A 17736-nucleotide genomic window follows, 5' to 3' on the forward strand; every position below is an offset into this window, starting at 1 on the left:
CATTTTTACAAGTTACGTAAAACACTAATATTAAAACTTCGTTTCCACTAATAATAATTAAACCGTCTGTATCCTTTGCTACGTACCCCTAGCGTACGAAAAAATAGGTCCCCCGTTTCGTCTATATGTCGATTTTTATTAGAGAAATAATTTTCGAACCGACTGTTGTCAAATTTTGTATGTGTGTTGGGAATACCATGTACATGGCAAAACGCTAACCAAAATTTGTTGAATTATCTCCAACAAGAATACGATGACTTCAATTCAAAATTTTGCTTGGTAAAGGCGGCTATTAAATTTAAAGTAAATTTTATAAAATAACGTATACCTGTATTTGTGGTTTTTTAATTCGCCTTGAGTTTTTACTATTCACATTCACATTTTCGCCAGTAAGTCAACCCAAACTGCTCACCGCATAGTAGATCAGAGTACGGGCTACAAACGCGACGGTCGCAACTTCGATGCTCTCATGGCGCATTGTTTTTTTTCTTACATTGCGGTTGGTATTATTTGCATATATTATTTGGATTTGTTTGATTGTACTTCAAAGGGCAGGCAAGTTCTGTGTAATAATAATATCAGACCAGGTTTTTCCCTTAATGTTGAAGCTTTTAATGCCGCCTTTATGTAGGTACCTATCTGATAATGATTATTGAAATTAGGTATTTACTAAAATTTGAATAATGGACGGAGGATTTTGGTTGAACAGTTTCTAAAATATGATATCTCATTCAAATTATTTGCAAAGGTAAGAAAAATGTAGTTTTTTTACAAAAAAAAAAGTGAACTTATTAACAAACAACTTACCTCACTTTTGAAGCACATTAATACAACTGGGGCTCCAGGTTAACAGAGCATAACTGGAGTTACTTAGGAATAAAGAGCGATATACCAATTCAATTCTTCAGTTTCCTTACATAAGAAACCATTGTTTAAGAATTAACAACTTCAAACTTCTGTTTCGAATCACATATTGGTTCATCATCACTAGAGAGCGGAATTATATTCCAAAATATGCACATAAGTATAGATGTTTTTCCAAATTTTATATAAGCTATTTCTGGATTATATTAAACTTTGGAAAAATCCAGAATTGTCAACGGGATACATATATTTAATTGTCTACTTCGTAAGAAACTGTCAATATCTGTTTTACTTTATCAGTCAAAAATTCATGCCATAACGCTGGATTTGAATTTGAAATCTAGCCCTTGATGAACTTTCATTTCCTCTACCTGTACACATAGGTGTCCATATAGAAACAAAAATCTAACAAATAAACAAAATAAGCGAAACTACTACGATTCAACAAATTGCCATTAAAAATGTCAAATATATTGCATACATAAGAAATTACATAATTTAAAGCAATTTAAAAGTGGTGAATTCTAAAGGTGAAATGTGTTAGGAATACATAATGTATGTATGTTATTTGCCAAAATTGCTCTTACCCTAGCAAGTACTAGCCCCGCCCACCCACTCTTTATTTTCTTAAAAGGTGTGATATTTACCAAAATCAGTTTTATCCTAGCAAGTACTAATCCTGCCCACCCACTCTTTATTTTCTTAAAAGGTATTTCATTTACCAAAATCAGTTTTATCTTAGCAGGTACTAGCCCCGCCCACCCACGCTGTTTTCATTCTAACGATGTTATTTCTATTTAGTAAAGATCCACGGTTACATCGGACCGAATAAAAGCAATCGCTGAAATGGAGGCGGGGTGGGTGGGCGGGGCTAAATAAAGGTCCTGTAGAACTAATAGAACGTAGGGTGTTAAAAAAAGAAAAAGTGTTAATCGTAGTTTTTTTGTTATACTATCTGCTATAAGATTTATTTCTTATTTTACATGAAAACAATGAGAGAACGGGTGGGTGGGAGGGGTTAAAGTTAACTTTTTCCGAGGGAGCTATATATTACTATAAGCAAGCAATAGCCCCGCCAACCCATCCCCTCTTCATTCTAGTGACTACTCTTACTATTGTTAATTAATGCCAGTGTTATTATCTTGTTACAATTTTAGGCAAATCTGTTAAACCGTTGGTGAGAAAATAAATACATTTTTAAACAAAGTATCTAGGAATTGACCTACAGAAGAGGGGCGGCGTTTACAATTCTACCTCATTGTGTCTACTTTACACAATTTATCTGTTCACTATTTAAGGGCAAAGGCTGACGGCAAAGTCGCTTTTCGAAAAAAATTAAACTCTAGTAAAAATAAAATTTTATAAAAAAAAATACTCCTAGATTATTATTGGTCAATGTAAAATTCAACTTCTGTCCCAAACCAATAAAATGATCAAAATGGCAGGGCTAGTGCTTGATAAGATAAGAGTGTAGTGGCCCCGCCTACCCACCCTCTATTTTCTTAAAGGACGTCATTTACCAGTTTTATCTCAGGGTGCGTCACTAAGAGTGCGCTCCTCGATATTTCATTACTTATTATTAGAAGTAGAAGAAAAAGTGGAAACCCAAAGGTATACGTTTCTTTGAACACTATAGTCTAAAATTATTTTTAATTGTACAGAGTGTTCTTTTTTTAACGCGTAATACACAATTGAGTTTCTTTAATTGAAACAACCTACATACTTTTACATATTATTATGAATGACCTCGTCTCGGGCTTTACAACCACAGTTTTTTTTTATTCCGACGAGACGTTGCCACGTTATTCCACTTCTCTTGAAATTTTTTAACATTGGAAGGTTTCTTAAAAAAAACCGCCGTTGAGTTGTTGTAAAATCTGTGTTACAATATTTTGCAGAGAGATCAATTAAAATGTTGTGGTATAAAAGAAATTGACTTTTGTAAAGAGGTTGTTTATAAAAATTTTTTAGTTATTAGAATTTTCATATATGTATTGATATTTCAGTTCAGCATCGACATATCAGAAAAATGAGAACAAAAAGTAGGGTAAGATACAGTAATAAAGTATAGGGTGTTCTATTTGAAAAAATTAATATTTCGATATTTGAAAATTATAAAGTTTTAGATTTTTTTATAAACACAAAGCGCGAACCTTTGTTTATCCTTTCACAAAATATCGTAAGACAAACTTTAACCTAACTCTGTTGGAATTCTTTTTATGAACCCTTCCACTGCCAAAATTGGAATAACGTGGCAACGTCGCATTGGAATTCCAAAAATAAACTGTAGTGATAAAGTCTAGGAGGGGGCTAATGGGAATCTGTAAAAATATCTAGGGTGTTTCATTAAAAAAGATTAAGTTATGTGTATAGTTAAAAATCTGATTGGTCTTCGACATTTTTTTTATCTCCGCGCACTTTGTGACTTAGCCTCTATATCAGGATCATAAGCGAATGAAGTTTTGTAGGATCATGGTGACGAATGTTTTCTAGTCTGTTCACAGTCTGTAAAATATGAGCACTGTCTGCAGTAAATCTGTTGAAGCTAAATTTTAGACGCACTGTGAAATTTCAACAAATTTAAACATATTGAACTTATTTTTGATCAGCATTTTAGAAACAACTTTCCTATAAATTAGGTTAAAACTGCAAATAAGTGTCTATAGCAGTACATCCAACTACAACACTTCTAAATTTTTATAAATTAAGTATAAATAATATGAAATAAAAAAAAATAATACAAACAAACTGTGAAAAAAACAAACATTTTCTAAAATCTTAATAACCGTATTATAACGGCCAAAGAACACAGAAGCAAAGTTATGTGTAATATAATCAAATCCAATTCGAGTGTGCATATTAGATTAATGAATATTGAATTGATCGATAAAAACGGATTGCGATCTCTGATCCTCAATTGATAGCCGATACATTTAATAATCATTTTCTACCACTTGACCTAACAACAAGTACTCAGTTAGATCGTAAAAACTCAGCTCGACAGGAAAATTCAGTGTCCAATTTTTTCCAATGATGAAGTAAAAATAAAGCCCGAGATAAAGATCATCTGTGTCAAAAGGTTTGCTGGTTCTGATAATATTCCTTGCAGTATTGTAGGGAATCTCACTACTTTCATCACTAATCCACTAGCTTCGTCAATTAATAATAATAATTAATTTAGTTAAAAAAATCAATTATGAGAAATTGTACTACTATACTAGCAAATTGTAGACATGGCTTTGTAAAAGGTCGTTCAACGAGGAATGTTTAAATCGCTTGATTTCATTGTCATCTGTTTAGATAAAGGGGAGTTACCCATAGGAATCTATTAAAAGTTTTCCAAGGTGTCTGATACCTTAAAGCATGACATTCTTTTGTCTAAACTGTACAGCATTGGGATTCGCGGAGTGGCTCTCGACCTCATAACTTCTAATTTATCTGGTAGACCTCAAAGAGTAGTGATAAGTTATCAAAATGGTGAAACCAATGAAAAAATAGTATCCAATTCCAAAACATAACAAAGGGTGTACCTTAGGGATCGATTCTAGGTCTTCCTCTTTGTATGCTTTAGTAAACGACTTAGTTCGCGTAATCTTTGTCAATTTGCAGATGGCACTTCATGTTCATCCGACGTCTATTGTCGAGGTTTCAAGAAAGTAAGAAATGCTAGATACTTAAGCCACTGAAAAAAACTCAAAATATTCATATCATAGGTACATGTATGTTTCATACTAAACTTATTTTATGCCTTTCCCTTTTATTTTTTCTTTTTATTCGTATTTATAGTGGAAAAAGTCCAAAAATTGATGCACTTATTTAAAAATTCTGTTAAATAAATCTTACCAAATGATATCAGTACAGCCCATTATCTGCAGTTTAAAAACACGTAATTTTAACCTTATTGGTAGGAGTTATCGTAACTAGAAAATATTTACAGAACTTGCACAACGCACGAACTTTTGACAAGATTCATCACAGATATTCGCTAAGATTTAATCTGTATCCCCTTCAGAAAATTGATACCATTCCAAAAAAAAAAAGTCTATTAAACAATGTGTTTGAGATGTAATTTTGACTACATTTGAGAATGAATTTTTAAGATTACTTTTATTACAAGTGACACATACAAATACATATCAATTTTCTTTAACATTTTTGGTAGAAAACTAATGCTTACTGAGCAAGAGTAGAATGTCACAAAATTATTATTTACATACCATTTTATCAATACCGGGAGAGCAATAAAAAACCGGTCAAAGACAGGCATGAACTTTTGAAGATTTGTCTTTGATAAAAGTTTCCTCTTGTCATAGCGTCAATTGAAAATTTTCTCTCAAAAATGCAACGATCAAAGACAATCTTCAAAATTCCAGGGCTATTTTTGAGTGTTGTTTATTGCTGTCGATACGTGCATACATACCATATCAAAACCCAAAATTTTATAAAAATCACGAACACATGAGCAGTCTTAAAAATGCATAATTTAAAAAAAACGCAGATTTGGTGAATTTTAAATTTGTCGAATCTTGCATTTGTATCTATCTGTTGCGAAATTCATTATGTTGTTGGAGACCTAGAATACAAATTTCACTGTCACTGGCACCAATCTCAGTTACTGTTCTAGTCTTCGTTACGTGAGACCTCTAAAACTCTTCCGCATGTTCTAGCAATACTATTTTCAGAATTTTTGCCGCGTATTAAAAATCAGGCAGCTAATTTACCACTGTATTCAAATAAATAATTACAGTCAGCACTGCAGCCTTACTTGGCGAAACTTCAATTTAAGTCTGATAAGCGCTTGTGCAGTTCTTTACCAGTTTGTAGGAGTTGTCAACCGATAGTGAATTATTACCATGTCCGTGAATAAATTGCGAAATAATTAGCAGGACTGACTTATGACTTGTGTCCGGCTTGACCCCATGCAGTGTTCGGCTTATGTCATCCCATTACTAATAAATAAACCCGTGATAAAATCGTATCTACGAAAGTGCCACGTGAGTGGCATTTTATAAATAATTCCACCCAACCTGAAAGTCAACAATCAGAAAATTCCAATATGATAAAGAGCAGATATCAATGCGAAGGCGCAACAATGGGTATCTCGAGGCGGATTTGAGTTTAACGCCATTAACAAGAAACGTGTTTTATGTGACATATTTTGAAGAGCTTTTGACATGCATTGGAATGAAACGAATCATACTGTGAATATTTTTAGATAATAAACAGAAAATACATAGGTGTATTTACGTAAACCGTAAACCGTTTAGCCTGTAGTGTATTGTCGTGTAGGTGTTACGGAGGTATTGCCGTCAACAATTGATGATTTCACAGAATCGACATTGGTATATTGTGTGCTTTGATGGAAATGCATAAATCATCAACACAGACGGCTTTGCTAATGCTGGTACTCCGAACTTATCGTCAGAAGCGGCATAAAGTTCCAGGATATTCACTTTGCACATTATGATATTTTAGTGGAAGGACGACATGCAACATCAGCTCGGTTAAAAATTATTTATGGAATGTCAGATTTTTAATGTAAATGACAAGCGACGGTTTGGGTATTAATGAATTATATATAGTATCGTCAGAATGTAAATATACCTACATGTCTGCAGATTGTGTAAAGTGATACCGATATTTGAAACTAGATACCAAAATTTTATCCGGAAGATAAACTAGCGAAGTTTTAAACATTAGCTAAAAAATTAAAATACCTTGTTTCGCGAAATTAACGAGCAGATATTTTGACAGGATGACTTAGCTTTGAAAATAACATTAACAAATATTTAGCTATCAGTGCTAAGAATCTCTTGAATCATGATACTGATTGTTGTAGTGATTAGATACGAGGGAAGTGTGGTCAACTAGCTTATTTTAAAATTTTTGTAATAGGTGCTTAAAATATTTCGCTGTAAATCTTTATCGGTTTTTGCCTAAAATAGTTTATATTTAGAAAAGCTTTCCACGTGAGATGGGTAATTTGGGGGTACCATGTTTTTAGGTCTGTACATTTGACTATAGTCAGGATCACGAAGCAATGCGTACACGTCACGGACTCTGTATGACATCATGCGTCTACCACGTTTATCATACAAATGAATCGGTTTGAAAACTGTCAACAAACATGTCGGCTTGTTATTGTTTTGGTTTGTTCTATTTAGGATTATAGCATGAGAAGACCGTTAGTGTGAAGCAACAGTTAAGAAATAAGCTACACTTGCAGTGTTTCAGCACACAAGGGCATGCTGCAGGCTGCACAGATGCTATGAATTACAAACTCAGGCACAGGAAAGATCATGACTGTAACCCCTTTCACGTGTTCCTAGTCACTGAAGCCTGCCACTCACGTTCCAACGCCGCGGCACAGTTGTGTAGGATATGACGAAATTGAAGTGTTTTTGAACGTCTGTGTATGCGACAAGCAAATCGGTTGGATGTGGATGGTTGGTGAAGAAGTCTGTGTACAGCAGTACAATCGTGTTGTACTGGATGGAAATTTGATCTTGTGGACAGTGTACGTTATACAAACCGTGAAAGCAGGTATAAAAGTCCATTTTCTTCGGACATGTTGCCACCACGATCGCAAATTTTTAACTGCAAGGTTGTAACGTGTGTGTACTGCTGCTTATCAGCAGAATTGTGCAGCAGTTGTATCTAATACAATTGTACCCCGGCGTTGGAACGTGAATGACTGGCTTTAAGAACGTTCATTTTTGCATTGACTGCTGGTAAAAATTGACAATTGGGTGTTAAACACATACTTGCAGGGTGGTACAAGGCTTCATACTGTACTTAAAGCTACCAACGAGAATGTCAACATACGTTTCAAACAGACAGCATTGAATTGTTGTGACAGGCTTCAAGTTAGAGAAATATTCTTACCGTCTTCAATGCCACAATGGCCACGTCACATCTACAGAACAAGTTACTTTATTGACATGGAACAGATACAAAAGTAAACTATAAATAATAATAACTATTGATGTTGCACAACGTCTTCGTCTGACCAGTGATCTGTATATTTGGCCAGTGAAGTGATAGTGTGATTATAAAAGACATCAGCAGAACATGCCGCTAGTACAATCAATTAGGATGGTAATGGAAAATAACCTACATGTTACAGTGGCTGAATGCCCTCTGCAGTATTAGAATCTTCACTGTCATAATCACTAAAACTATAATCTGAATCTTCGTTAATGTCGATTATAAACGGCACAATCTCTTCACGGTCAAATAATCCCACCACTCCCGTATTATTTTATTCATATGGTCAACAGTATTTTTCCACATTGTGGGCGTGACATGTGCTAACGCTTCTTTCCACATTTCCACGGAATTTTGTTTGACCATAACCATCACGCCCAATGTGTTTGGAATAATAATTTGTAGTAATTCCCCAAATATTTTCTATAGGGTTAAACACACAATGATATGGCGGCAAACGCAATACTCTATGGCCATTCTGTTGGCCTAATTCACGGCAACATACGTTTTTGGATGTTTGTTTCTGAAAAACATGATATTTTAAATGAAATGATAGAGAATAGTACATGCATTACTGTGCAACCAAATGATGAAGTTCCGTTTTTAACAGCTATGGATCTGAACTTATGTCATATTGTTAAAGCCGTTCACGAATTTCTGCTTTTTTCCATGAACCATTGGGACATTTGTTTGCAAGGGTACTGTGGTAGCTTGCATTGTCTATAATAATCAGTGACGGTTCTTCAAGATTCATGAGTAACTGAAACTACTTGAGAAAATTCTGTTGATTCATTTCGCCATGATAGTCTGGATTTTTGGTATTAGAAGAAAATACCAGCGCTGCTTTATCAATAAATCCATTGCTTGTACCTACATGTAATACAATATATCTAAAATATAGTGAGAAGAATAAATAACCAACGTGAAACTAACACATTACTAACTTTTCCCTTCTATTTTGAACGTCCTGATACTTTTGACACTATCGTCTTGCCATGGACCTAACTACCGAACCATTTTCAAATATCCATGTTTCATCAAGATCACATGGCAAAGGATTTGGGTTCTGCTGATTGTGCATGTATTCACGTAAGAAGTTTGTTTTTGCATGAATAACATGTAATTCCATAAGACGCTTCCGTACACTTGTTGGAGAATAACGAAACCCAATAGAGAATGTAAAATTCTTCCTAAAGAGCTCAGAGAACCCTCAAATATATGTTTCTTCTTCAAGCAGTCAAGTAATGACGATCGTGTAACATGTAAAATAATCGTTAGTATCTATAAGGCGTGCGCATCAAATTCATACTTTTTTCGACCATTCCATATAAGCATTCTCGAATAGCACACTGCTCCGAAGTGCTAATATCACACACTTGCTTTGTTCGGGGGTCTCTATTTCTTGGGAGAATGTACACCTTCTCCGGTTTTTATTTGTTGTACCACGGAGTTCACTGTTCGCACACACACACCCAGAGTAGCAGCAACCCTCTGTACAATGTGACTGCATTAGTAATTGTAATAAAATACACCTACTTACGTCTTGAACAGCTGTTAGTGGTAAAAGAGGTCCCCCGCTATCGCGTTCTTTAGCAAAATAGTCCACTAAATTAGCGACCATTTGCTTTGCACCTTTGTGCAAGGGCTTCGGCATGGTGGAATGTTTACGTTCAAGCAAGCGACACGTACCACGGTATACGACAGTTAACTTGGAGTTCTAAAAAGAACTGTTATAGTTCTGAAAAGAACTGATACGATTACACGAGCAGAAAAGTAGAAAAACGCTAAAAATCAAACAATAACACAACATAACCAAAGTTGACACCAATGACACTTGTGAAATCGATAAAACTTTAGCATATGTTTCGCTATCAGTTGTACCAATCTAATTTTCCCCAAATTGATCGATTTTGATCCGTATTGCCACGTATTGCGGCGCGTATTTTTGATTTAGTGTTGGTAACGGATCTACGTCATCCATGACGTGTACGCATTGCTTCGTGATCCTGAGTATATGTCCGCTGCTATATCGGTTACAAATATTTTGAATTACATTTTCAGTCCTGCAGTTGCTGTATTTAGAGATTCTTTTTCTCTTTATTTGGCAATTTCATATCTCTCTTAGCCCTTAATACCCTACTCCACATGCAAAATTCAGTCATCTTATCGTATCATACCAGATCGGGTCAGCTCAGGTTAATTGTTGTATTTAGAGACTATTTTTCACTCTATTTGGCAAAGTCATGCCTTCCTTAGTCTTTAATACCCTCCTCCAAGTGGAAAATGGAACCATCTTATCACATCTTCTAAACCTCAAGTCGTGTTACTCACGATGGTACTCCAACTACAACTAAGGGACGACCAATTGAATAAACGAATTATGACAGAGTTAGGAGAGATCTTTCTGACGTTAGCTGGATTTAACTTTTGAATTTGCAGATGTCAAATGTGGCCTATATTTTAATCTACATTATTTTCTGCTGTTAATAATCACACTCACATTACAATAAATTGGTTACTATCCTCGTAAACCTTAACCAACAACAATTTCCTCGGGTTTTAAACCTTACCTGTGAAAAATCGAAACATGAAACCTATCACAAGCTAAATATCTTGAACATAGAACTTTTTCCAATTATATTACATGCGAATTAAAAAGTTCGGGAACATTTCGAAGATAATTTAACAAAATCTGATTTCTCGTAGAAGTTCTACCCGTCCTTTTTTTTTGTACCCACGCGCGCGGTAAGCTGAACCTCGTGTTACCGCAACTACTACTTTCGGCGTACCGTTACTGTCCGATCCCCATTTCAGCGTTGGCGCCTCCCCAAGATCCAAACCAGCTTTCACGAGAATCTGGAGATCCGTTTCTCCGGCTTAGAGTACCCCACGTGCTACCTCTCCGGAGAGGGAGCTGGCGCCCGAGTAACCGCTCCCGCAGGAGGCGCCACTCCCGTGGTCTCTTCGCCAAGACCAGTCAGGCGTGTCTCAGCGGCACTAGCCGGTCTAAGGCACGGCGCTGAGGTCTGCCACAACGCCACTTGAGATATCGACGAAACCCGAACCGACACCGTCACCAACCCCGCGGGTTTTCAATTAAGGTTGGTGTCCTCTTTCTACATTATTCAACCGAATGTTAAAGACGAGGACTTTCTCTGATAACACTATGGAAATTGTCCATAATTTCTTCGGTTTTTAAATGTGGAAAAGAACTTCAGTAGAAAATTACTAGAGATGTACCGACTAGTGTTGGCCGACTAGTCGGCTTTGTCAAAACCGGTTTATAAATGCAACGGACAGTGTGTTTTTTTTTTATTTCTCTGACTACCTTAAAAACTTGTTTTATTTTAATAAAAGAAATAACTAAAGTTTCTTTGTTTTCCTAAAAATGTGTTAAATTTGTTTGGATAACTTTAACATTTAATTTTTTGTAGTAACTCAGTACAAAAATAAAGAATAACACAATTTAGGGCAGTTTATACATTACTTTTAACCAATTTTAACCACTTTTTTGGAAAATTTTTGGAAATTTTGAATTTGCTTTCTGTGTTTATTGGACCAGATATCGTGACAGCGATTTCAGAATCGTAACTAGCGGAAGATTATCTACACTTTGACACTAATCTTCGGTCGATTAAACCAATTTTAACCGGTTTTGACAAAGCCGACTAGTCGGCCGACACTAGTCGGTACATCTCTAAAAATTACAGATTTGATTTGTAATTTTGCCACGATTTTTGAAATGGTGTTATATACTAAATAGTTCCTCTTTGCCATCCACAATGTAGTTAATTAGTGAATCCCATCATGTATTTGCCAGTGTCCAATCTACTGTTACAAATTTGTGTGCTTTTACACAGTTTGCAGCTGATCAACTAAGCTTCAGGCTGATGTGGTGTATATTGATTATTTCAAAGCTTGTGACAGATTGAATCTTTATATTCTATTAGCGAAACTGTTCAACTTCGGTGTTTCTGATTCTCTGATTAAATTGATAGGTTTTTATCTGTATAGTAGATTACACGGCATCAACTATCAAGGTCATGAGTCGCTGTACCCTCTGGTGTGGCTCAAGGCTCAATTCTGAGATCTCCATTTGTTGTAAACATTAATGACATCGTTACGGACATTAAATCAAATGTATAAATAAATATAAATTTATAGAAAAATTTCATCAATTGAATATTGCATGATTGCATAGAATAACCGTGATACTTTCCTGCGATATAGTTTAGTTTTCTTTGTATAACACGATTACTTAAGAACACATTTCACATGGTAATTTCTCTTAGAAAAGTAAGGATTTTATAATTAAGCTCCGCCCCTCGGCTTACGATGAATAAAAAAAATCATCAGAATTTAGATAGGGCGGGTGGGCGGGGGTTACATTTAGTCTTTTTTGCTTAATATATACAGCCATCTGTTCATAACAAGAAATTTAACACATTGTTAAAATGGTTTTTGCAAGGAAACATGGATTTTCCAATTATGCCTATTGCAAAATCTATATTTCCTTATAAAAATTTTCCATTTTAAACATGTTTTAAATTTTATGTTGTGAAAAGAAGTCTGCAAATATTAAAACAAATGAGTATTGTGTTGTTCAAAGAATACTATGTACAGTAAGAAAAAAAAGCCAAATATTAACCCCGCCCACCCACCCCATCTCAATTGTGACGTTTCTTTTAATTCTTAGAAAGTTAAAACACGTTTAAAATGGTAAATTTTTGTAAGAAAATATGGATTTTGCATTTAGGCTCCGCCCCTAGGTTTGTCAATAAATGAAAACTTCATTACTGTTTAGATCAAGGCAGGTATCTGGCTGTATTTTTTCTTAATATGCATAGTATTCTTTGAACAACACGATACTCAAAAGCATGTTTTTAATTTATCGTAGAGAAATAAGGATTTTGCAGTTAAGCTCTGTCCCCTTGGTTCACGGTGAATAAAAAAATCACCACAATTGAGATAGGGCGGGTGGGCGGGGCTACATTTTACCTTTTTTTCTTAGTATGTGTAGACTTATTAGACAACAAGAAACTTAAAACATGTCAAGATGGTAAATTTTTCTAGTAATCAACTTAAATCCTCAACTTTTCTTCTACAACCCCTTTAAATACGGCAAAAGTTGCAAATCAAAGTTACTATCAACGGCAACTTCGCAACGGTGTTTATAAATGACAATTTTTGCAACGGGAACTTCAACGTCAACAGTAAGTTTATAAATCCCACTGCTAACGTCATCAAAAAAAGTTCATGGAACACAAACAAAAATCTACGATGAATTTTCTGCCGAGGGCATAATTTTGGAAATTTTACGACTAAGGAGCCACTTGGAAGCCGCCAGCATTTCTTCCCAAAAAGCGGTTCAGTGGACTGTACATTGCAGCTTTTCAGATTCATCTTAAAATAGGGCTATTCCGAGTCTGTTCCGAGTCTAGCGCCGTGTCTAAGATTTTTTTAACCATTTGTTTCGATGGCTTCATGTAAAAGAAGCTTTTCAAAATTAACATAGATAAAATACATCGTGCTTAAGATCCACAATGAGCTAAGCGCGACTAAACAATCTTTCGGTTTTATCAATTGAAAAACAGAGGAAAGTAAATTTTGATAACGTCATAGAATATTTTGCCAAAATAAAGACCCGTAAGCACGTTTAGTATTTGTTGTTTTATTAATTTTTTGTCCAATAAAGTGACTGAGGGGAAGGAAAACCGGGTGGGTGGGCGGGACCACTTTGAATTTTTGTGAGTCTAGTTCGCTATTTGACATAGTAAAATTCAATCTTCATCTAATCAAAAAACCAATGAAATTCAAAAGCGGGCATGAGTGGGGTTAGTTTTACTTTTTCGTCTAGATTCCAATGTTTATCAATATAAAACCCCCTTTTCATCCAATAAAATGACCGATCAGGAGGAAAATCGATCAAAAGGGCTAGGCCACTTTAAATTTTTATAAATAGATTCGGTCACATGACAAAATAAATTCAATTTCTATCTAATCAAATAAGCCAATGAAATTCAAAACCGAAGGTGGGTCGGGTTAGTTTTAAGTTTTTGTTTATATTCCACTGTTGTTCAATATAATGCACTTTTCGTCCAATAAATGAGTGACCAGAAAGAAAACCAGGTGGATGGGCGGAGCCACTTCGAATTTTTTAAGCCTAATTCGCCATTTGACGTAGTAAAATTCAGTCTTCATCTAATTAAAAAAACCAATGAAATCCAAAAGCCGAGGCGGGTGGGGTTACTTTTACATTTTTGTCTAGATTCCCCCTAATACCCGTTTCCGTCTGTCTGCCTGTTTGTTCGCCGTCTGTGTAGATTTTTGTTGGACAAATAATCTCTGAAACTACTGGATCAACTGTTGTCAAATTTTATGTGTCTTACGAATTTTGTGTACATGGTAAAATGTTAATCAAACTTTATCTAGTTGTCCCCACCAACAAAGTGATCACCTCGAAATTGTACATAGTAAATGGGTTTTAAATTTTATAAAACATGTGCAGTTCATGAATCCATGTTGAGTTTTAAGCGAAACATGCAGATTTAAAAAAATGAAAACTTCAAAACCGAATGCTCTGAAATCTTACACTCGTTTTAAAGTTGTTAAAATTGATGACATCATCTGAAAATTTTACTAGAATTTTTAGAAGTGAAACTAATGTTTTCATAAAGGGTAAAGCTGAGAAAAAGTCTACTTTTATATATAGGAGTAGAAAAATATATTTTTTTGTAATAAAATGAGTTATCTAGAATATCCCTTTTACATACATTTCTTGAGAAAACATGATCATTTTGTACCGGAATCAAAATATCAAGTATGAAATCGAATCACATAATTTCAACCAAATCAAAAAACGCCAAAGCGATTACTTAAGATTATGGCTACAATATTCTGGGATACAGAAGGTGTCTTGTATTCATATTTTTTAACAGATTGACGCACAGTTAATGCTCCTTATTATGCTGAAATGTTATCTGGCAAAATTAAACCTGACTTTCGATCAAGAAGACGCCAACGATCGGTACGAGGTGTGATCTTCTTCATGATAATCCTCGGCCACATACCGCTAAGTTAACCCAAGGAACACTCAATAAATCACGTTGGGAGGCTCTCCCACATCATTTCTACAATCCTGATCTACCATCCTGTAATTTTCATCTTTTTGGGACAGTCAAAGAAGCATTAATAGGTAGCATAAAATTTGAAGATGAGAATGGGGTATGGAATTTTGAGCAAAACTGGGTCAGGGGGCAATCAAAAATCTTCCATGAACAAGGTGTTCTTAAACTCCCAAGAAGTTTGCGGAAGTACATCTAGGTGGAAGACGGATGTTGCTTTTTTTGAAAATAAATGTTTAAATTTGAACCACCCGAGGTTACTATATTTATTGTTTTTGAGAAATTAAATATCCACGAATCCTTTGAAAATATATTTAGAACGCGTTCCTAATTCGGTTGGGCTCATTCTTGCTTTTGAATCAACCTACATTTTTAACAGAACTTGGTCGCTTAATTTTGTAAAAGCTGATCAATTATTTTTGTAAAAAACATGACCCAGATATTTTAGGTGGAAATTTAAAATCTTACTTCGTACCCCTAACGCAAACAAAGTTTACACTTTGTTGCATAGTGTCACTATCGCCTTTCTATATCAGTTTTAATTTTCAGCCGATAACACCAATATCACCTGGTTGTTTTGTCTTGCAGCTCGCCTGACACCGCGTATTAGTCTTCAAATGTAAATATTGATTGGCAACAAGAAGAAAACAGTCCCACCAGAGCGACATGACGTTTTATGCGAGCAGCGAGCAGGCAAGAGCTGCAATCGGATAAGAATTGTGACGAGCGGAGAGCGGGACCGACCACCCGCGGCCCAATGGATTATACATTCCATCCGATTCTCATATATTCGATCAAATCAAAAAATCGACAGCGAAATACGATGATCATGTGATATATGCCTGGTGGATACGTGTGCACGTATGTGTGCATACTTCATGCAGGAATTCGAAGCACTTCCACGATGAAGATTGTTTCTAACAACACTTCCCCAATCAATAATCCGTCATTAACATACTTGTCTTCGTTTCAACAGTTTTCCTGGCATGGAGAAGGTCAAGCCCCAAGAAAGCCTAATGCGACATGAAAAATTGCATGCCGACGCTGATTAGATCCAAGCGAACATTCGACAACAATGCTGCAAGGAGCCGATTTGAATTTTAAATTTTGTGCAGCAGGACCGTATCAACAGGTTTCTTCCGCTGAGTGGCTGTTCGATAGAATCGTCTACAGCTAAATATAAGATACGTGTTAAAAATAGTTGCTGCACATGTTTAGAAAGGTCTACCTCTAGAACTGTGTATGCCAACAGATTTTTTTTTTGTTTTGTGGAGTTTTACGAGACAACCTCATTATTTTTATTATGTAGGTATTCCAATTTTACGGTTGTGAAAATAGCACAATGGGTTTTTAAAAACGTATGTCCTACTTTGCTAACAAGTGTTATGTTTTTGTCGTAAAATGTCGAAATTTAATTATTGTACAAACAACAACGTTTTGATTTATATCTAAAAATGAATATCTCAATTTAACTAAAAGATAAATTGTTAATTTGGAAACATATGTCTGTAAGGTTAGAAAAGGTCTTAGGTCATTTAGACAGCACTTTCCTCGCACCTGAAGTATTATATTACGCCATATCCATCTTTTTCGAAAAATTATAGTTTGATTTTGACATTTTTTTTAAATAAACCTTAAATTATAAGTTAATATAAAATTATCTGTGGACTGTTAAAGTAAACGTAAAGAAGCATGCTAGCCATGAATGAACTGATAAACAACAAGTACAGACTTGCAATATTTTGCACATTTTAGATTTTTAGGATTTATTAACGTAAACGTATAAGTTTAGTTATGAATGATTTACCATGCTTACTAAACTTAAATCGTTTGCAAGATTTCAGAGCATTCGGTTTGCAGTTTCAAAGTTACATTGTGAAACTGTTAAAAACCAAGATGGATTCATTAGCCACAAATGTAGTATTTTATAAAATTTAAATAAGATTTACAATGCAATTGTAAATCTTATTTAAATTTGACAAAATTGACAGTGGACGAATTTTGGTTACTCGATATTCCTAAAATACGTATAAGATTTAATCACAGTTTTGGAGATTATCTGTCTAATAAAAATCGACACAGATAATACAGACAGACTACAGACGATAGACACAAGTTTTCTCACTGAAGTTTTGTTCCATCGCATATCTCACTGACTTCTTGTAATAAACATTCACCACAGAAGATAAAGATAATAGAACAGGAAAAAACAAATAGAAATGACATATAAGAACGCTTATGCTTCAGGCGCTCACAGGTAGGTGTCTAATTTGCCTTTTATATAATTATAAGGATCATAATATTATTTCAAACTGGTTGCTCCTGCGTCGCATGATTGTGCAAATTCTGCGTGAATTGCAATTTGTTGGTAATTTCTTGTTTTGATTAATCAAAAGATACTTTGAAGTCAACGCACAATTGTGTTTTTTCTCCCTCATGGCCACCAGAAGTAAGTAACTGGTAATGGCTACTACTACTTCAAAAATGTTGAAATTGTTTTTGATGTATACCTATAGTTTGCTAAAGGAATCAATTTGTAATTAAATTTGTATAGATCGTTATTTTTGTTTTAATTGTAACTGTGATATTTGGAAGTTCACAACTATGATCATCAAAAAATTGTTAACTTAACAAATCTGATTCCTGTGCCATATTTGAAAAGATTTCAAATATCTCATTTTGCTGTTGTGTCTATATATATTGAGGACGATAATACCGCAAATACACATTGGGAAGACACACAATGTAATTTTTTTAAAAA

General features: G+C 34.8%; 1 protein-coding gene and 1 long non-coding RNA gene across 2 annotated transcripts in view; both read right to left on the reverse strand.

Annotated features, from left to right (window-relative positions):
- Positions 1–17736, reverse strand: part of Shrm (Shroom) — a 332102-nt gene that overhangs the window by 226845 nt on the left and 87521 nt on the right. The gene's annotated exons all lie outside the window — the stretch shown is intronic.
- On the reverse strand, positions 6890–9859 carry LOC135128023 (uncharacterized). Its single transcript, XR_010280317.1, has 5 exons — positions 9392–9859; positions 8796–9342; positions 8427–8741; positions 7750–8374; positions 6890–6979 (listed from the first exon to the last, which is right to left on the reverse strand). It is a non-coding gene; the product is annotated as an uncharacterized LOC135128023 (long non-coding RNA).

Source organism: Zophobas morio, unplaced genomic scaffold, assembly GCF_036711695.1.
Source record: "Zophobas morio isolate AGI-343-1 ecotype UQ-CSIRO unplaced genomic scaffold, CSIRO_AGI_Zmor_V1 ptg000012l, whole genome shotgun sequence".
Lineage (NCBI taxonomy): Eukaryota > Metazoa > Arthropoda > Insecta > Coleoptera > Tenebrionidae > Zophobas > Zophobas morio.